Source organism: Bos indicus x Bos taurus, chromosome 27, assembly GCF_003369695.1.
Source record: "Bos indicus x Bos taurus breed Angus x Brahman F1 hybrid chromosome 27, Bos_hybrid_MaternalHap_v2.0, whole genome shotgun sequence".
Lineage (NCBI taxonomy): Eukaryota > Metazoa > Chordata > Mammalia > Artiodactyla > Bovidae > Bos > Bos indicus x Bos taurus.
In genome coordinates, this window is record NC_040102.1 from 28,482,847 (window position 1) to 28,505,880 (window position 23,034).

General features: G+C 41.3%; 1 pseudogene; it reads right to left on the reverse strand.

The window, feature by feature from the left end:
- Positions 1-2,750: 2,750 nt before the first annotated feature.
- On the reverse strand, positions 2,751-3,122 carry LOC113884867 (annotated as a pseudogene).
- Positions 3,123-23,034: the final 19,912 nt, after the last annotated feature.

Consider the following 23,034-nt stretch of genomic DNA (forward strand, 5'->3'; position numbering starts at 1 on the left):
CCGTTCTCCAGGGGGTCTTCCCAACCCAGGGATGGAACCCAGGTCTCCTGCACTGCAGGCAGATTCTTTACCGTCTGAGCCACCAGGGTGAAGTCCAAATAAAGTCTGTAGTTGAATCAGTAATTTTATCAGTCTTCTGCGTTTGATAGGTATGTTATGATTTTGTAAGTTATTATCATTAGGAGAAGCTGGGTGAAGGATATATGGGAACTCTATTTTCTGCTTTTGCAAATTCTATGTGAGTCCAAGATTTTTTTTTAAGAAAGAGTAAAAGAGTCCAAACCAAAAATATATAGGAATTCCTTGTAGATTCTTGCAAATTTTCTGTCAGTTCTAAATTATATCAAAATGTAAAAGTTAACATAAAGGATGTTGGCTTGCTTATAATCTCTAGAGAATCAGGCTCTGGGACATGCAGCCAGACATAAAGCCCAAACAATGTCACAGATGGCCTAAGACATCACTGTTACCATCACTGTACACGACTCTTGACACTTCCAGGATGGGCCCCACAAACACTGGGCACCCACCACCACCACACTTTCCTTTGGGATCTGCCTCCACAGACGTAACTGCCTCCCCAGCTCCCCAGAAGAGCTTCTGAATAGCACTTCTTCACAGAAGCAGCTCCTGACTCAGTCGGTGTATGTGATGGATGAAGCCAAGGGCACGTCATATAGCCCTAACTGCAAAGGATGATGGGAATGTGATTATCTAGCATACTTCCATGGTGAGAAGCAGGTTCTATCTCCAAGCGTAGGTGATTCTTCAAACATAGAAAGGAGATTCCAAGACTCGGTCATCAAAAAAATGACAAAGGTCTATTACAAATAATAAATGGAAGCATGGCCTTTCTCATATCATTCTGCTAAGACCAGTTGCTCCAAATTCTTAGCCCTACTGAGAAGTAATCAACGACGTTCAGGGTAACCAATGATGCCAGGAGCCTAGGAAATAACAACAGGCAATGGTCTCTCAACTAAGGGTTGGATGTGGAACAAATCTCTTTTCTTTCCTAAATATATTTGAGGAGGCAGCTGATTCTTAAGAGGGACACAGGGGTTATTTGTGTGTATAATGAATATGTGCCTAATATGCTGAATAGGAAAAGTTATTTTCTCACCCTTAAGTAAATACCCGGGTTTCCCAGATGGTGCAGTGGTAAAAAATCTGCCTGCCAATGCAGGGGATGCAGGAGACGGGGGTTCAGTCCCTGGGTTGGGAAGATCCCCTGGAGGGGGGATGGCAATCAGCTCTGGTATTCTTGCCTAGAAAGTTCCATGGGCAGAGGAGCATGACAGACTAGTCTATGAGGTCACACAGAGTCGGACACAACTAAGCAACTGAGCGTGCACAGCACAGAGAAATACAATTTTCAGATCTCTAGCACAGAAGGTCGGACTTCATTCAACATTTGTCTTTTGCTGCTTGGATAATTAGTAACAAGTATACTCAAGAAATGGTAAGAAACAAGAGCACTAGAACTTAAGATGTGAGACAAAAAGAAGAAACGGCTTACCTAAGAGACGAAGACTTAAAGGGGCAATGCATAATATCTGTAATGGTAGAACTGTGAGGCAAAATTGAAGGAATAGTGTTTGTTTTGCAAATACAAATGACCTATATGAAAGTTAGTCATGCTTAATGTCATAGAAACACCCTCGGTCCCTAAGACAAATATGACCTCACTTAGTGCAAATCCCGTAATACTGGAGTATTCAGCAATGAATATACTGTCACTGATCTTTCTTAATTATTTTAGGCAAAATAATTAAGATTATTATTTTAGGCAAATGGTCTTAATTATTTTAGGCAAATGAGTTAATTTTACCGAAATGGTGATAAATCATTACTTATTAAATAATTAATATTTTAAAATATTATGTCTCAAATTGTCTTTTCCTTCTCGGACTAAAGATAGTACATGCATTATCAAATAATTAATATTTTAAAATAAATATTATGTCTCAATTTGTCTTTTCCTTCTCGGACTAAAGATAGTACCCCACTGAGAAACTACCTAAGGGGAATTTTGACACTCCGAGTGTTTCTGTCGAGAACATATTTTTTTTTTCCCACAGATCATGTAGTATTTATTTTAAAAATAGGCATATAGGAGTACCCCTGCAGTTCAAACCTGCCGTTGTTCAAGGATCATTATAGACAGTATGCAAGATTTATTTTGGACAAAAAGTGTTGCTGGAATTTGGCGAAAATTGGTAGTAGGTACCCTGACTATATAGCACAGAACTTAAGATTAGAGCCCAACAGAAATATAGGATTTAACCCAAGAGGACAGTTCAAGTCATGACAGAAGACAAGATGCCCCAAAAATAAGAGAAAGGAGAGTAGTACTCCTTTATGGTTAAGACAAGGGACCCGAGAGGAAGAGAAGTTCCACAAGGAGTGAATTAAGAGTGGCAAATGCGACTGAAATGGAAAGACGAGGGCTGAGAAAACAGCATTTCTAATAGAGTAAGAGGTACCTTGAGTAGTGGAAGGAGAAGCCAAATTCAAAAGGGTTAAGCAGTGAGTGATGGTAAGAAACTGAAATAAATTCAAATTTGTCCGCACCCCTCGTCTTTCCTCATCCCAGAAACACTGGTTAAGTTTGTAGTCACAGGCCTCTTTTCTTTTTTTTTTGGCGTTCTGTGGCCCTCCAGATAGTGATATAAGTAATTAAGTTCTTCTTAAATAAGTGTCCTTCGCAGTCTTGGGTTAAAATCTGTTGACTGGTCTCTTGTGTGCTGTCAGCGCCCGGTACTGGCGCTAGGCTTGTCCCCGCGTGCCGCGGCGCCCCTGGCCTGGATGTGGGAGGCGAAAGCAGGGAGCATTTCCTGGGCGGTCGGGTGAGCGCCGCGCATAATCAAGCGACGCCCATCTCCGAAAGCACGTCCACGCAAGGCTGGGAGCCGTCGTGCTCACGTCCGCAATCACTGAGCAGCTGAGGTTCGTGGAGCGAACTTGCTCGCTGCTCACCGCCTGGAGGAAGGTCCTCGTCGATTCCACGTTCTTCTCGAAGGGGCAGAACTGAACCCGAACCTGCTTGACCGAGCGGAGCCCGAGCCGAGCCAAGGCCGCCGCCATGGTGACATCCGCCCCGAGAATATATTTAAATAATACACAAGCCAACTTTCAAATTCATTTACTGTTATAGTGCTATCTAGATATACTTTGTCTTTTAGAATTTTCCAAGAATATTTGCCATAGGTATTTGACTCTTCAATTTCTTTTAAAATTAAGTTCTGTTATTGTTAGTGGATCCCAAGGAGAAATAAACCACCATTTAAATTACAAAACTTTTTAGGCAGCACATAAATCATTGGATTTTCAAGGTACTTTGATTACTTTTCATTTAATAGCCTAAATGAGGATATTTCATTACTTCCTAAAAAGAATATTAAAGTTACACAAACTTAAAATTATTTAATTTAACTTGTGGGGGGAAAATGCTTGCCAAATGCCGTAAATATCAGGTTTCTGTGCAGCCTGAATGCAAAATAAGGAGGTTTGAATGAGAAGCTTGAGGTGTTGCTGAGGAAAAGCTCATGGCTAAATATAGGACAGGTGGACGGCCAGTGAAAGGGAGTTTGTGATAAACCACTCACAAGGCATCCTGGGTCTCCCAGCTAGGCAGTAGGAGAGAAGGAAGGATCCCAAGTGTTGGGTGATGGAATTAAAGAACTATTAATAATTCAGTGAGTAAGCTGCTTTCCCTGGAGAGCAGGTGTGTCCGGAAAAGTCCTAATCTTCAAGACTAGAAGCAAGAACTCACTTAATTCTAATGTGAAAGGAGAAAGAACATGACAACAGGATTCTTTAAAAAAAAAAAATCTCTAGATCCTCAGCCTTGGAGAGTTTCTCAGATATTCTAGAGATGTATCTAGAAATATTTAACCAGAAGCTTGAGGTCCTAGGGACCAAGTTCCCTTCTGAGCAGACAGAGGGCAAGCTTATTAGCCAACAGAACTTAGGTTGAAGGTTGAACTCTGGTCTCAGTGACAAACTGTACTGAAAACCAATAGCAAGGCTGTTAATTGATAGAGAAATCAGATTTTAATGGAGATCACACATCTGTTAAATAGAATACCTCAATTTTACATTATTTTTTTCTGTTCTTATTTTTTAATCTAATTATCTGAAAGCAAATACTAAAGGCTGATGATGTCTGTATATGGGGCAAAGGGTCAACGTGATGTTTTTCAATGTTTTTTCTTTCTATCCGCTATTTTGTATTTAAGGTGAAAATTGCAAATGTTTGAAATAAATAAGTTCTAAAAATAAAACCAATAATGATAATTGGGTCCAAATACCAGCAGCTCCCTGATGCTGGGAAAGATCAAAGGCAGGAGGAGAAGGAGACAACAGAGGACGAGATGGTTGGATGGCATCACTGATTCAATGGGCATGAGTCTGAGCAAGCTCCGGGAGATGGAGAAGGAAAGCCTGGCATGCTGCAGTCCATGTGGTCACAAAGAGTCAGACACGACTGAGTGACTAAACAACAACACAGAAGCTCAGACACACAAGTGCAGTAAAAGAAAGCAGGAGTGATGAAGAGACCAACTGGATCTCAGATGGATACCCGGAGGCTTGCCCCAAAGTATACCAGGCATAAAATTCTAGATTTGTATATGCCACCAGGCCTGGTTCTTATTGACTCATGAACTGACTGATTTTCATTGCTAGTAAAAAAGGCAGGGATTCATGATATAGTTTTATTATTTAATAATTCATATTAATTATCAAAGCATTTGAAAACTACACAAAAATATACAAAGAAAATAAATACTCCATAATTCTGCAATTCAGAGATGAAACCAACACCATTAAATTCTGGTATTTACTCTTTTAATACATTTAATATTCTACATGCACACATACACAGATCTCATTATTGCAAAAATAGGAAAATCCATTGCATACTCTTTGTAAAATGATGACATTGTTGTGATTGCGTATTTAGTTGTCTCTCCTACTAAGGAGGCAGGAAAAATATCTGGATTACCATCCATCGGTTTCCTACTTCTGAGCATAATACCTAGCACAGGAAGATAGACATAATGCCTACATCTAAGTTTTTTAAATAAATATGCCAAATCGCCCCGTGGCAGTTGTACCAACTTTAAAACCCACAAGCAATTACATGAAATTCATTTCCCTTTTCGTCCTTCACAAAACTGCGTCTTAGGACTTTTTAAGAATCTTTGCCATAGTGATGGGATGAATTTGTCACTGTTTTTCTGTATTTGTATTGCTAAGCTATTAAGCTTGATTAATTTTCATAAGGGTCATTGGAATTTGCTAAATAAACATTACCCCTTCAATGATTTGCCTTCGATTCTGCCTTTGCCAGTATTGCTTATCGCCTCTTTAAAAGCTGAGTTAATGGTTTTATTTGTCCTTCTGTCAGCATCTTCTAAAAATAATGAGACTTTTCAGGTAGCACCACTTTTTTTTGTTCATTTGAGTCAAATGCTAGGACGGGGCATTGTGTATGTTAGGCATCTAATCTGTGTGCTGTGCTGGGGAATCCTTCTTACCCCTGGAATAAATAATAACAGAGATAAAGGCAGCATTTTGGATAGGAAAATCGTGAGTGGTGGTGACAGCCAGAAAAGGATTCAGGTCCTGGCTTCTCTACTGATTCACTGAGTGACCTTAAACAAGGCAACTCAGGACCTCCCTGGCGGTCCAGGGGTTAAGACTCCATATTCCCAGTGTAGGGGGTGGGGTTCAATCCCTAGTCGGGGAAGTAAGATCCCACATGCCACACGGTGGGGCCACAGACAAAAATGAGACAAACAAACAAAAAACAAAGTAACTCCCATGACTCTCAAGTTCTCATTTAGGAGAGATAATGCTAGTTTGTCTTGCATTTGTGGCTACAAGGATCAAATGATATAAAATATGTATAAGCACAATATAAATGTAGGCTATTGCTATTCTTGCTACTCCTTTCTTTGAGAATAAATATTACATCCATCACCTGTTTTGAGGCAAATTGGCAAAGACAGCTTTCTTGTCAAGGCTAAAAATAAAACACAAGAGAGACTTGGTGTTGCCCAGGAGAACATATATGGGTATTGAAGTTTGCACTTTCCCAGGAAGCTAATAAAACGAAGTAAGAACTTATTCCACTGACACCTTAATGTCATTCTCAGTCATAACCCAATTTGCTCCACTTGTCTTCCTACAGAAGTGGAAATTTGTGCTGCAAAGAGAAGCACATTCGACTCCTTCTAAAGGGTTATTGGAACATGGTGGCGGTGGTGGGGGGGCTCATTTACTGACAAGGAACAGGAGCTGAGGGCTGAAGGAAGTACCAGGAAAGAATCCTAAATGAACCTGGTTTCCCCATTTAAAATTTGAGAGAGCAAAAAAAGAAATTAAAAAATACATATCTTATATCCAGTCTTCCTCTACAGGCTAATTCAGACCCATGCCATTAACAAAGATTCTTACCCTTGGCTTCCTCGTCATTCAGGGACATTTCTAATTATTTCAGTGAGTAGTGTATTTCTCAAAATGCTTACAACCAGATTATGATTACTTCATATTCACTTTAAAATAATTAAAAATATATGTCTTATGTGAGGAAATGAGATTATTCTGAAGCCATTCAGTGGTATGCATTTCTCCTTATTCAAGACAGGGGGAATCACTCCAAAAAAATTTTAGACAAGAGTCAGTAAGGACAAGAGGTCATGTTCCAGAGGTAAATACAGAGGTCAAAACCAAAATATGTAAGTGGAAAATGGGGCAGTCGTTACAGAGAAGCAGACAGAAGGAGGAACCAAGAAACAGAGCTCAACTGGATGGTACTGTTATTATTGTTCAATTGTTAAGTCGTATCCAACTCTTTGAGACCCCATGGACTGCAGCACGCCAGGCTTCCCTGTCCATCACCAGCTCCCGGAGATGGCTCAAACTCATATCCACTGAGTCAGTGATGCCAGCCAACCATCTCATCTCTGTCACCCTCCTCTCCTCCTGCCTTCAATCTTTCCCAGTATCAGGGTCTTCTCTAATGATTCCCCTCAGGTGGCCAAAGTCTTGGAGTTTCAGCTTCAGCATCAGTCCTTGCAATGAATATTCAGGGTTGACTTCCTTGATGATTAACTGCTTTGATCTTCATGCAGTCCAAGGGACTCTCAAGAGTCTTCTCCAGCACCACAATTTGAAAGCATCAATTCTTCAGATGGTATAGAAACCTTGTAAACCCAAGGGAAAAAATAGCAGAGTGAGAAGAGTGAGATAAGAGCTTGAAGAGCCCTTAGAAACGATTCTCCAATTTTCAGGATGACGAGAAAAAGCTCATAGTTGTGACAGCTCATCAGTGTGAGAGGTTTTGACCCAGCACTCACATCTATCATCTGCGCCTTTGCTGACAACCAGAATAAAGATTCTATGGGATTGCTTATATACCTACATCAGAAGCCAGGCATCAGTGGAAATCTAAGAGACCATCTACAAAATTATGTCCAATTTCCCAGAGGAAAGACAGATTTGGGGGTGGAAGAAAGGGTGATTCCCACGTAGGACACACAGACAGTGCATCCCTCATCCAAGTGACTTTCTATCTTGGCTGCATATTAGAATCAACTGGGGAGCTTTAAAAAATTCCAAGCACAATTAAAATAGAATCTCTGTAGGGAATCAAGCATCAGTATATTTTAATACTCCCTAGGTTAATTCTACTGTGCAACCAAGTTTGACAATCACTGCCTTCTCGTTAAGCATATGAAGCTGTGGGGCAGGGCTTCGTGACCTGGAGGAGAGGTGAAGGTCAAAACTAGAAAGCAAAGCCTCTGTTCAGTGGTGAATTCAAGGCACCTGTTCCAAAGTGGATGCCGAGTAGAATAAACCCAGTAGGAGATGTTGTAGAGTGGACAGAAGTGATGCAGTCTAGAGAATTTCCCAAGATGCAGTGCATTTCCATGTGCCATCTATGTAGACAGCGGTCACAAGAGCACATATCAGCAAAGGACACCACCAGGCAGTTAGTACACTCTGGCTGTATTTTCTCAATGCATTTCATCTTTACTTGTCTGAGGTGAGACCCGTCACACCGGACACTGATCATTTACATGCTTGTCTTTCCTACTAGAGTAAAAGTTTCTGTCTTGAATCAGAGGCTATGATCTTTATTTTTTCACATCTTTGCCTACTTAGGATATTTCCCAGCTTGATAAATCTTTGTTAGTGAAGAAAAGGCAATCTTCCTGTACCTATAGAGTTGGTGGGGATGTCAATTTAAAAACTAAATATAGAACTATCACGTGACGCAGCAATCCCACTAGTGGTCATATACCCAGAGAAAACCATAATTCAAAAAGGCACGTGCACTCCAGTATTTATTGCAGCATTATTTATAATAGCCATTATAAAGCATTCTAAATGTCCATCAACAGAGAAGATGTGGTACATACATGCAATGGGATATCAGCCATAAAAAGGGACAAAACTGAGTCATTTGCAGAGACATGGATGGACCTAGAGACCGTCATACAGAGTGAAATAAGTCAGAAAAAGAAAAACACAAATATGTGGAATTTAGAAAAATGGCATAGATGATCTTTTTTGCAAAGCAGAAATAGAAACACAGACATAGAAAACAAATGAATGGATACCAAGGGGGAAAGCAGGTGTGCGAAGAATCAGGAGATTGGGATTGACATATAAATACTACTGACGCCATGTAAAAAACAGATAACTAGGGAGAACCTACTGTGAAACACAGGGAGCTCTCCTCAGTGCTCTGCGGTGACCTAAATGGGAAGGGAATATAAAAAGAGGAGATATATATACACATATAGCTGATTCATTTTGCAGTAAGTAGAAACGAACACACATTATAAAGCAACTATGCTGCTGCTGCTGCTGCTAAGTCGCTTCAGTCGTGTCCGACTCTGTGCCACCCCATAGACGGCAGCCCACCAGGCTCCCCCGTCCCTGGGATTCTCCAGGCAAGAACACTGGAGTGGGTTGCCATTTCCTTCTCCAATGCATGAAAGTGAAAAGGGAAAGTGAAGTCGCTCAGTCGTGTCTGACCCTCAGCATCCCCATGGACTGCAGCCTTCTAGGCTCCTCCATCGATGGGATTTTCCAGGCAAGAGTACTGGAGTGGGGTGCCATTGCCTTCTCCGATAAAGCAACTATACTCCAATACAAAACTGAAAAAAATCCTCATTGTTTGTGTGTGCATCACTCACAGAGCTTTTGTATGCAGTGTTAAGTACTCTTTCTCCTGTGATATTTATCAAATAAGAGATTTGAAACCCTTCAGTCAGAGGCACAAAGGAAAGGACACACGCCTTTCTCATCAAGAGGTCTAGAAAATCAAGAAAAATGCTTCTCTTTAAATAGCTCAGCTCATAAAGGTAAACACATACCCTATTATCAGAAGAGGAAAACATTAAGTTCAGACGAGGCATCGTTTGATTTTATGCAAACCCAAAGCTTAAGAAGGAAGAGATTTTCATTCCAGTCTATGATTCAGAGTTAATTTATAAGGGAAAAGTTGCATTATTAAAAATGCCTCTAAAAAATCATCTGCTTCAGGAAGGTGGCTACATGATGTAAATGAAAGTTAACAGAGAAATTACTCTAGGTTCGAATGTTTTCCATGGCTGCCTCAGTCATTTTTTAAGTTGTATTGGTGTTCTGTCAAATAAAACTGCTGCTGCTGCTGCTGCTAAGTCGCTTCAGTCGTGTCCGACTCTGTGCGACCCCATAGGCGGAAGCCCACCAGGCCCCCCCGTCCCTGGGATTCTCCAGGCAAGAACACTGGAGTGGGTTGCCATTTCCTTCTCCAATGCATGAAAGTGAAAAGGGAAAGTGAAGTCGCTCAGTCGTGTCCAACTCCTAGCGACCCCACGGACTGCAGCCTACCAGGCTCCTCCATCCATGGGATTTTCCAGGCAAGAGTACTGGAGTGGGGTGCCATTGCCTTCTCCGTCAAATAAAACTAAGTGTGTTCATAAAAAGAAAGACCTGCTTACCTGGTTACTGCTGTAAAATTCAAGTGCTTTAATAAAAGAGATTGTGCATGTAGAACAAAACTATGTTATTGCAATCAACTGAAGTTCAGTCCACTCACTGATGTACTCAATATTTGTTGAGAATTCACCATTGGTATGTCCTTCCAGCCAGCATACATCCATTCAAATGAGTAGTTACTACATTTTAGCATCAGTTTTTTTATATTGGATTCAATCGGAGATTGGCAAACAGACTAGACTTAGGTGGGACACAGTTCAAGAATTAATTCATTCAATCACTGATTCACCAAATACGCACTGAGACCTGTCATGGTCCACACATTGTACTAACTAATAGGAATACAGCCGTGGATAAGATAGGTGTGATCCCCGCTCGAATGGAGTTTACACTTAGTGGGAGTGTTGGGGAGAGAAAGACAGAAATTAAGTAAAACCAGAAAGAAACCAATAAATGCAAGCTGTGGCAATAGCACTGAAGGGAAAAAATAAGACTGTGCAAACTAAGAGAAGGAACTAGTTCAGGAAAATCTGCTCGACAGAGGAACCACTTAAACAGAACACAGGAAAAACTGGAGTGTGTGCAGAGATGCTGAGACGGCAAGAACGAATACTTTGGTGGGGAGTGTGGGGGTGGGTAGAATGTGGCCAGTCACTATGTTCCTGCAGGATGAACAGAGAAAGATGTCTTAAGATTTATTATCAACAGAGATTAAGAGGGATTAGGAGCCCAGGCCAATTCAGGGCTTGGTTATCTTCAGAAACCAAGCCACCAAAGCTCTGAGGCAGAGGGGAAGACCAGCTCCAGTTACAGACTCAGTGAGCTTGATCAGAAATTTCAGTGACAAATCTTCCTCCAAAGACATCATCTCAGGAGAAACCGTCCTGGACCTTAAAGAGACCCAATCTGTGAAGGCTCTGACACCCTCATCTAAAGCCTTGCCCTCACCCACACAGAGGCCCTCGGAGCACAAGGTGGCCAAGAGCATCACGTCTCCTCTGCAGATCTGGAAGTCAGCTGGGTGTTCAAGTTCCCAGTTGGCTGGGAAGAGCCAGCCTTCTAGTTCTGTGGACTCTTATCCATTGGCTTCCTTTGGAGCCCACCGTTAAACTCTCCTTTGGCCTTCCAGCATCCTTTGCGGGAATCCTGACATCAGGGCACTTGATAGTCTTGCCAAACTAAAGGAAAAGAAGCTCCTAAGTGCTGAACTTGCAAAAACCCCCAAAACAACACAAATACAACAAGCCACAGAATGGCATCGCCAGTGCCCGTGTATTTCAATAGGGGTATTTTAAAGCATTCTGTACAAACAAATGGGTGACACTGGATGTGTTTGTCTGAGGGGATGGAGGAGTTTAATGTATTTGAATACACAGCTTTCGGCTTTCCTAAGCACCGGAGCACATTTTCTCAGGCTATATTTAGGCAGTGGGTTTCCATGTTTAAGGAATTATGAATTATTGAAAACCACTTTGCAAAACCTTGGCAGCCATCCCAGAGCCGCAGTCTGAATCAGATTTTCTAAACTTCTAATATTTCTTCAGTGTAACCCTCTATGAAAGGAGTGCTTAAGAGAGATCAGAACACGAAATGGAGTGAGTATTTTGTCATGAAATAGCCAAACCAAGTGAAATAGCAAAATCCAGAATATCAGACTGGCAGTGAGAAGACCTGTGTTCTGATTCCACTTTGACCACTTCAAAATATCACATCAGGGTGGTCCAGGCGTTGAGAATCTGCCTGTCAATGGAGGGGACACAGGTTCAATCCCTGCTCCAGGAAGATCCCAGGTGCTGCAGAGCAACTAAGCCTGCACGCCACGACTAGAGAGTAGCCACTGCTCTCTGCAACTAGAGAAAGCCTGTGCACAGCCATGAAGACCCAGCACACCCAAAATAAATAATAAAGCTTTTATTTGTTTAAATGCATGTTCATTTTTTAAAAGTCCAATAAATTTGAAAGATGTTCAGTTCAGTTCAGTCACTCAGTCATGTCCGAGTCTTTGCAACCCCATGAATCACAGCATGCCAGGCCTCCCTGTCCATCACCATCTCCCGGAGTTCACTCAAACTCATGTCCATCGAGTCAATGATGCCATTCAACCATCTTATCCTCTGTTGTCCCCTTCTCCTCCTGCCCCCAATCCCTCCCAGCATCAGAGGGATTTTTTCAATGAGTCAACTCTTCACATGAGGTGGCCAAAGTACTGGAGTTTCAGCTTCAGCATCAGTCCTCCCAATGAACACCCAGGACTGATCTCCTTTAGGATGGACTGGTTGGATCTCCTTGCAGTCCAAGGGACTCTCAAGAGTCTTCTTCAACACCACAGTTCAAAAGCATCAATTCTTTGGTGCTCAGCTTTCTTCACAGTCCAACTCTCACATCCATACATAGGACCAATTCTAAGGCCATGATTTTGAAGAAAATGGATTAAAAAATGATAATAAAACTGCCCTTTCCCTCGCCACTCAACTCTCTTCACTTACACATACTCTGATTTCATCAACGCTGCTTTTAAAAAACAACCAAATCTGGTCCAGAAATAAAATAATGAATTAAATCTGAATATGATTAAGTCTCTATATCCACTTTCTAGATGAATAAAATACAGGGGACTGGAGAACATGTTAAAGGAAAACTACAGAAATGTGATCAGCGAAATCCACATGTGGGGTCCTTTGCAGGACAAAAGACTAGTTTTCCTGAAAACAACAAAAAATAGCAAGAAAAAAAAGAGATTGAGGTAAACCTAGAGCATTGGTTGTTTTTTAAAAGCAGGATTGATGAAATCAGAGTATATGTAAGTGAAAATATACCAACTAATTGCAACATATAGACTTTATTGATATCCCAATTCGAACACACACTAGGGAAAAAAATGAGAGAATCAGAAATTTGAATCCTGCTTCCTACTTGATAATATTAACAAAATACTAATATTTGAAGGGGCTTCCCTGGCAGCTCAATGGTAAAGAATCCACCTGCCAATGCAGGAGACACGGACTCCATGCCTGATCCAGGAAGATCACACAAATCATGGAGCAACTAAGCCTGTGCACCACAACTATTAAGCCTGTGCTCTAGACCCTGGACACTGCAACTACTGAGTCCTTATACAACAACTACTGAAGCCCACGCCACCTCAATGAGAAGCCCGCATGGTACAACTAAAGTAGCCCCCATTTGCTGCAACTAGAGAAAAGCTCATGCAGCAATGAAATGCAGTACCGTCAAAATATTAAAAATAATAATAAGTTAAAATGTAAGCATGCATTTCACAGGAATGGCCATAATGTTCTGTAAATGCTAATGCCTGAAATAAACATAAAGAATTTCATTGTACGGGAGACAGGGATCAAGACCATCCCCATGGAAAAGAAATGCAAAAAAGCAAAATGGCTATCTGGGGAGGCCTTACAAATAGCTGTCAAAAGAAGAGAAGCAAAAGCAACGGAGAAAAGGAAAGATATAAGCATCTGAATGCACAGTTCCAAAGAATAGCAAGAAGAGATAAGAAAGCCTTCCTCAGCAATCAATGCAAAGAAATAGAGGAAAACAACAGAATGGGAAAGACTAGAGATCTCTTCAAGAAAATTAGAGATACCAAGGGAACATTTCATGCAAAGATGGGCTTGATAAAGGACAGAAATGGTATGGACCTAACAGAAGCAGAAGATATTAAGAAGAGGTGGCAAGAATACACAGAAGAACTGTACAAAAAAGATCTCCATGACCCAGATAATCACGATGGTGTGATCACTGACCTAGAGCCAGACATCCTGGAATGTGAAGTCAAGTGGGCCTTAGAAAGCATCACTACGAACAAAGCTAGTGGAGGTGATGGAATTCCAGTTGAGCTATTCCAAATACTGAAATATGATGCTGGGAAAGTGCTGCACTCAATATGCCAGCAAATTTGGAAAACTCAGCAGTGGCCACAGGACTGGAAAAGGTCAGTTTTCATTCCAATCCCAAAGAAAGGCAATGCCAAAGAATGCTCAAACTACTGCACAATTGCACTCATCTCACACGCTAGTAAAGTAATGCTCAAAATTCTCCAAGCCAGGCTTCAGCAACATGTGAACCATGAACTTCCAGTTGTTCAAGCTGCTTTTAGAAAAGGCAGAGGAACCAGAGACAAAATTGCCAACATCCGCTGGATCATGGAAAAAGCGAGAGAGTTCCAGAAAAAACATCTATTTCTGCTTTATTGACTATGACAAAGCCTTTGACTGTGTGGATCACGATAAACTGTGGAAAATTCTGAAAGAGAGGAGAATATCAGACCACCTGATCTGCCTCTTGAGAAATCTGTATGCAGGTCAGGAAGCAACAGTTAGAACTGGACATGGAACAACAGACTGGTTCCAAATAAGAAAAGGAGTACATCAAGGCTGTATATTGTCACCCTGCTTATTTAACTTATATGCAGAGTACATCATGAGAAACGCTGGGCTGGAAGAAGCACAAGCTGGAATCAAGATTGCCGGGAGAAATATCAATAACCTCAGATATGCAGATGACACCACCCTTATGGCAGGAAGTGAAGAGGAACTAAAAAGCCTCTTGATAAAGCTGAAAGAAGAGAGTGAAAAAGTTGGCTTAAAGCTCAACATTCAGAAAACGAAGATCATGGCATCCGGTCCCATCACTTCATGGGAAATAGATGAGGAAACAGTGGAAAGAGTGTCAGACTTTATTTTTTTGGGCTCCAAAATCACTTCAGATGGTGACTGCAGCCATGAAATTAAAAGACGCTTACTCCTTGGAAGGAAAGTTATGACCAACCTAGATAGCATATTCAAAAGCAGAGACATTACTTTGCCAACAAAGATCCGTCTAGTCAAGGCTATGATTTTTCCAGTGGTCATGTATGGATGTGAGAGTTGGACTGTGAAGAAAGCTGAGCGCCAAAGAATTGATGCTTTTGAACTGTGGTGTTGGAGAAGACTCTTGAGAGTCCCTTGGACTGCAAGGAGATCCAACCCGTCCATTCTGAAGGAGATCAGCCCTGGGATTTCTTTGGAAGGAATGAATGCTGAAGCTGAAACTCCAGTACTTTGGCCACCTCATGAGAAGCGTTGACTCGTTGGAAAAGACTCTGATGCTGGGAGGGATTGGGGGCAGGAGGAGAAGGGGACGACAGAGGATGAGATGGCTGGATGGCATCACTGACTCGATGGACGTGAGTCTCAGTGAACTCCGGAAGTTGGTGATGGACAGGGAGGCCTGGCGTGCTGTGATTCATGGGGTCGCAAAGAGTCGGACACGACTGAGCAACTGAACTAAACTGAACTGAACTGAACTGAAGGTTAGAGAGAAAACAGCACTGGCCGCTGTGAGATAACAGAGAATAAATGTGTTGGTCTCTGCTCCTGGTTTCTGGCACAGAACTCCTAAAACTCTTGCTAATACTAGGAGCATCTCCTAACATTTGTCTTTGGTCCCCGTCCCGGACACAAGGCTTCTAAACCCCCTGAAAGTGTCTAAATGATAAGAGCAGTCGGAGCATCTCTTGTTTTCCTGAGGTGACCCTGGGTGAGCTCTTGGATGGCTCCAGAAAGACCAAAGCATGATTAGAAGCTTGGAATTTTCAGCCTTACCCCTAATCCTCCAGAGGGGAGAGAGGCAGGAAATGGAGTTAATAATGGATCACGCCTACTTGGGGAAGCCTCCGCAAAATCTCGATAATATAGGGCTCTGGGAGATTTTGCGATTTTTTTTTTTTAATTTTTGTTCAAAACTTCCCTACACTTTTCTATTGCATTGGGTGTCTAGAAAAAGAAATCTATTATTACAGAAAGTGCCTTGTATCTGAGATTTCCTGTTCCCACCTCTCAGGTCACTCTCTATTATAATTTTTTATTTTCTCCACAGTCATTACCACTGTGTGAAGGTATTTCCTTAGTCGTTTCTTCACTGTCTCTTTGAACAGAACATAATTCCATGAAAGCACAAACATCTCCTTTTCTCTTTATACCTCCCTTGCCTGTGATGGTGCATAACACAAGATAGGCCTTCAGACATATTTACTGAATAAATAAATAAATAAGAAATTGAGAAATAAGCAAGGAATTATTCATACATCCATACAATAGAACGCTTGACCCAAGGTACTAGTGATAAATGTCATAAGTATGGCAGCTACACACCCCAAATTTTCTGGAACCATTTTGATTATTCTGTTCTCTTAATTAAACTTGTGCTTGTCAGACCATGTGTCCTAAGGTTTGATTCATACACTTCTGTATAAATTATGCGTGAATATAGATGAGAAAACAATGAATCATCCTTGAGGGATTGTTAAGAATGGGAAAAACAAGAGTGATGGTAGGAGCTGTCAGGAAACAAGAAGTAAAGGCTTGAAGGCAGATAAAATAGCTGGTCAAGGACACAGCAGAGGGAAGTCAAGAAGCATTTATGGGTGAGCATTCAAGTAATTAAAGAATACAATGTGTATTTGCATTTGGAACTGAGAATTGTGAATTAGAAAGATGGGTGTTGATCAGGTTGTAGGAAACAAATTCAAAGCTAAGGAATTTACACATTTTGGTATAGGAGGTGTGGAGTATTCAAGTTTTTCAGCGGACGGGGAGGTGACATAATCAAATTTATGACACAGGAAGAACACTCTGGTGGCAACGCCATGAATTAATTAGAAGGGAGAGAGAAGCTTTTATTAATAATGGTCCTTCTCGCCATTCTAAAACAACTCATGCCAAACTAGCCTACGAATATTTTATGGACTGCATTTTTAATAGAACTAGCAGAGTCAGCACCCATTTCCCAAATCAGATGACAGAACAGACTCTAAATTTTTAGTCGTTAGCTTTTGCCGGACCAATTTTTCTATGCTAAAGAATAAAAATCACAGGAGTTGCATTAATTTCCCCAATAAAGTGAATGTTTAAATTGATTGAGAGTGATGTTCATTTTCTGCCAAACAATATCAACCTCCTCTTCTGATTCAATATTTCTGAAATGCTTCTGAGGAATTCTGTGTGCCAGGTTCTGCACTTGACCTACACCTAGAAATACGTTTAGTTGATTAGATGAAAACCGTATTAGGAAATATCACTATCTAGTCTTGGCTTGCCACCTTTTCTAGTTAGGGGGAATATATCTGCATGGTAAAGCTATGTCTATTCAGACCAAGAATAAAGCGAGAAATTTGTCTTCTTCTTTTGCTAGTTTAATAAATCTCAAATCTTTGGCATGCACTTTCCTATCTGGATTAGATATTGATCAACTAAAGTAGTAAATTGGCACATCTCCCTTTGGACGGATAGTAGTTCTGTCTGCGAGTATCATTTGGTTCTCCTTGAATGATTAAAGAATGGCTCTCCTGACAAGATAAACCACACTTTATTGAAAGAGTGCAGGTTAGTTAAAAGGACACGACTTTGGGGTCAGATACTCCTCAATTCAAATCCCTTCTGTGTTACTTACTAGTTGAGCACTATTCATTCAATATTTCTCAACGTGGTTGAAAACTATTTTATGTCAATTATTGGTCTAGACCTTGTGTGTGTGTGTGTGTGTGTGTGTGTTAGTCGCTCAGTCATGTCCAACTCTTCGAGATCCCATGGACTGTAGCCTGCCAGGCTGTTCTGTCCACGGAATTCTCCAGGCAAGAACAGTGGAGTAGTCTAGACACCAGGGGTTGAAAACTCTTCCAGGAAGATGTCAGAAGTCTAGTAAGAGAAAAAGACCAGGAAATCAACCTCGTAGATAAAACAGGGGAATGAACTGGGAGCAGAAGGTAATGAGAGAAGACTGATGAGTGCAAGGGCACCCAGACAAGAAGAATATGAGGACCAAAGTGCAAAGGCATGTCTGGGAGTGGTGTGACTGGTGACCCACCCGGAACTGTGACGCTTGGCTCACATGTACAAATAATTTGTCTGTTTTCACCACTGTAACTGTGGGCACCTAAGACAGGTTCTGGTACACAGTTGGAGCATAATAAATGGTTGGTGAAATGATATAAGAAGTGAAGATGTACTGGAAAGTAACAAAAGATAAAGCTAGAAAAACAGGCAGAGAACGGATTATGGTTGGGTTTGGATTTCAAGACTAGAAATTTGATCTCTATTGGGTATCTATTTTCCAGCCTTAGCTGAGAATTAGATTTGCCTGAAATTCGGATCACCTGTTAAAAATACAGATGCCAGGGACTTTGGTAATAGTCCAAAGGAAGACTGCACTTCCAATGCAGGGGGCAGGGGTTCGATCCCTGGTCTAGGACTAGGATTCCATATGCTATGCTGCTGCTAAGTCGCTTCAGTCGTGTCTGACTCTGTGTGACCCCAGAGACGGCAGCCCACCAGGCTCCCCCGTCCCTGGGATTCTCCAGGCAAACACACTGGAGTGGGTTGCCATTTCCTTCTCCAATGCATGAAAGTGAAGTGAAAGTGAAGTCGCTCAGTTGTGTCCGACCCTCAGCGACCCCATGGACTGCAGCCTACCAGGCTCCTCCATCCATGGGATTTTCCAGGCAAGAGTACCGGAGTGGGGTGCTATGTGGCGCAGCCAAAAAATAAACAAAAAACAAAATTAGATTTAAAAAAAAAAAATATTGACCTCAGAACTCTCCTCAGAATTGAACATGAAAAGAAGCATGGATATTGACTGAAATATTCTAAATATTTAAGTGTTTGAAGAAACTGGGGGAGGCAACAGTCTGAGGGCCTGAACCAAGACAATAGGATTAATAGAGGAAATGGGAAAATAAATAAGAATAGTATATGCTAATTAGGTTGATCTGTGAAGATCCAGTGATCATCAGAGAATGGTAACCAGAGAGGCACCTACGTTTCTGATTTGGGTCCCTAGCTTATGTTGTCAAGAACTACAGTAAAGAACACCTGAAGAAAAAGTAATCCGGGAAAGAAGATACTGACTTTTAGACAATTTAAGTTTAAAGTGCTTATTGTAAAATCAGGGGTACATTCTGGAAGGTAAAAGAAAAATGGAACTTGATCTTAAGTCTAAGCCTGAGTTATACAATGGGAGATAACATTTAAAAGATGTCTTAATCTGTTCAGATAGTCCCAGTAATTGGTGTTATGGAATATGTCATAGGGCATAACTCCAATGGTGTACTGGCAAGTGTTTATCAACTGGTTCTCAGAATAGGGGAGTCCTGATTTGTGGCACTCACTATGACAGATTTCACGTATGGATGTCAAAGTTGGACCATAAAGAAAGCTGAGCACCAAAGAATTGATGCTTTTGAACTGTGGTGTTGGAGAAGACTCTTGAGAGTCCCTTGGGCTGCAAGGAGATCCAACCAGTCAATCCTAAAGGAAATCAACAGTGAATATTCATTGGAAGGACTGATGCTGAAGCTGAAGCTCCAGTACTTTGGCCACCTGATGCAAAGAGCTGACTCATTGGAAAAGACCCTGATGATGGCAAAGATTGAAGGCAGGAGGAGAAGGGGTCGACGGAGGAAGAGATGGTTGGATGGCATATCACCAATTTGGACATGAGTTTGAGCAAGCTCCAGGAGTTGGTGAAGGACAGGGAAGCTTAGTCCCTCGTGGACTAGTCCAGGAGGTCAAAAAGAGTCGGACATGACTGAGCAACTGAACTGAACTGATGGCAGATTTCAAGCTACCAAACACATCACTGAACATGGGATTGGGGAGAAAAGTGCACAATCGCTTCTCACTACCAGTATAAGCTGGTCCCAGCATGCCATGATCACATAGTCCCACTCTGCCCCCCAGGAATGCATTTATCATTTCCTTTGGCTGACTCTCCTTAATGAATCCTTGCTCCAGTAAAAACTTTTCCATTCTAGTAATAAACACTACACACACACACACACAAAGTCATCTCAATACATTCAAATAATTTATTCCCCAAACATCCCATCTGTTCTTCTCAACCACTAGGTTGCTATACTCCTCTCTGAGCCAGCTGGCACTTTTGAACAGCTGGGTAAAATCATTACCCACTGTCCAGATGTATCATCATTCCATCAGATCTGGTTCCTCTTTCATTCTTTAGCCTCTCCAACTTCCATCAAAGGAATTAATTGGCCATTGTAGATCCGCTGATTTAGGAGCCAAGTTCTAGGACTGTGGGACTCCGATGGCCAGCTACTAGCTAGGCTTACAGTTCCCAGATTCCTTTCATCTGCTTCACTCACATTTGCATCTTCATTCTGCTGAAAATGTTCCACATCATTTATTTCCCTCCTCCTGCGCAGTCTGGCAAAGAAGTCTTTGTAATCACTTCCTGAAGGATGGGGGAAGAGACTGTGATCAAAGAAGAATGTAATAACCGTCCCCACTTGTAATTAGTTCATGCTTATAAGGAGACTGCAACTCTCTCTGGTGTTACCTGGCAGGATAGTCAGAACAGTCTGAGGCTTACCAAAATCTCCAAGCACATTATCTCCACCCTGTCTGTCTTTAGAACACAGGTGACAGATAACGATGTAAACTTCCCAATTGCTGTGTCTTTACTTGATCTTGTGTGATAGACTGCGGCTGTCTTTCAGCATTTTCAAGATGGCATTTCTTTTATTTTGTTATTCTGACTTGCATCATTTCTTTTGAGACACCAGACTATCGATTCAAGTGTCATTTTCTTCTCTAGCTATGTTTAAGGTTTTCTCTTTGTCATGGTTTCAGTCGCCTTATTTTGAGGTACCTCTGTGTGGTTTTCTTAGTATTTACCCTGCTTGTGGTTCAAAGGACTTCTTGAATCTATTGCTTGATTTCTTCCATCAGTTTTGGGATGTACTCAGCACTGGCCAGCCCTTTGGATGCTGCTCTGTCCCGTTCACTTACTCTGCCCCGTATGTGACTCTAATTACCCTTACGTCAGTCTCTGTTACTCTCCCATGCATTATTTATGCATTCTGGAAAACATTCAGTGTTTTCTTTTTTTTCCTCTATGCTTTGTTCTGTATATTTTCCTTCTCATCTTTCTTCCAATTTCTTAACTCATTCTTCAGCCACATCTAACATGATATTAAACTTAGCTGTTAAGAACTTAGCCTCTGTGGCTGAAGCTTCCTAACATCAGTTTATTTAATTTTTAAAATGATTCGTCTCCTCGGCAGATATTCTCCATCGTGTCATCTATCTTCTAGAACATAGCCATCAGAGTTATTTTAGCATCTATAGCTGATATGTCTGATAACTGGATTAACTGTGGGTCTGTTTGCATTGTGTCTTTTGATTTTCGTCATCTCTGATTTTGTTAATTTATCAATTTTATTGAATGCATGATATTTGCTATACTATAAAGTATAGTGTGTGAATGACATCGTGTCATGAAAAAAGTGTAGACACTATGGAGGATGTTGTCTTCTACCAGAGAGGATTTTTATTAACTTCAGGCAAAAATTAGAGTAGAAGCAGCTGATCTTAACCTGTCTATCAGAAACAACTTACTCAAGACTGGATTTTAGTCTCTGAAGAAACTATTTTGAGTTCTCCATTGCTCCTAGGATGTAGACCTTCAGAAGTTTTCACTGAAAGTCTGATAAATGTACAGGGGACCTGAACTCTAAATACTGTCTCCTGAGCACCACGAGGCTGAAAAATACATCAGCTTAGCTTCCTGGCCTCTCAGCTCTTGACCCTGTACGAACAGACACATGCTTTAGTTGGAAAAAGCAGTGCAGAGTATCAGACTCACTCTTCTACATTTTTCTTCCCTTGAAAATCTTGGGTCATCAAATCCTTCTAATTTCCCAGCTCTGATGTCCACCAGCTCCCTACAACCAAGGAAAGTTTTAATGAGCTTCTCAGCCTTTTATCTCCCAGCTCCCTGCTTCGCTGCTTTGATGTTTACATTATGCAATTTATGGATCAACCAATAAGAGGAATAACAACACAAAATTTTGCACTTGCCTTGGAATATTCTCTGCTCTCTGAGCTGTTAGTCCAGCAAGTCCTGGGTGCATTGACAGCTCTCAGATGACTTCGAATTGATTTCCTTCTGTTTCCTAGTCACTCTCTGAAGAAGGCAGCTTGAATATAAACTATTTCATCATAACCAGAAGCAGAAGTCCAAGACAGTGAAAAGGAGCTGCAGTCTAGTTATACACTGAAGGTCAAAACAAAGGACTTGCTCTTTCATATAAACTCAGGTATGAGAGACAAATGAAGGGCTATATGAAGGCCTTTGGCCTGAGCTACTGGAAGGGCTGAGTTGTAATTTACGGATATGAGAAAAGCACATGAGAAGAAGGCTTGTCAGGGGACTATCAGGAGTAAATTTTGTGATGGCTGCTAAAAAAAAGGCATTTTGCTGTATAAGTCTGGAGTTCAGAGAAGAGGTACAGTGTGGGGATATAAATCCAGAAATAATGAGTATATGGATGGCATTTAAAGCCAAGAGAGTATAGGTGAGGTCACCAAATGTATGAACATAGAAAAGAAAAAAAGATTAAAACAGTAAGTCTGGAGAAAATGAACATTTACGTAAATATCAAGAAGAGACCAGCAAAGGAAAATAAGAACTTAAAACAACCCAGGTGAATGAGAATCCAAATGGAGAAGCTATTCCGAGGAAACCATAGTAAATGGTGTGTCAGATACTACTGGAAGACCAAATAAGATGGAAAAACAACCCCTGGGTTAACATGGAGTCCTTAGAGATGCTTAGGAGAGTCATTTCAGTGGAGAGGTGAAAATAAAAGTCTGATTGCAATGGGTTCAAGATACAATGGGAGGAGAACTTTTGCCTCTCCCAAGTAAGTCACATCAGGGAATTCATTCTTGCTGTTTGTCTTATTGGAAGTGAAAGTGTTAGTTGCTCAGTCATGTCTGACTCTTTGCTACTCCATGAACTGCGGCCCTTCAGGTTCCTCTGTCCATGGAATTCTCCAGGTAAGAATCCTGAAGTTGGTTGCCATTTCCTTCTCCAGGCGATCTTCCTGACCCAGGAATCGAACCCGGGTTTCTTACATCGCAGGCAGATTCTTTACCATCTGAGCCATCAGGGAAGCTCCCTTATTGGAGTTTCCAGAAAAACATCTCATTGAAAATCCATCTGATTGGTACT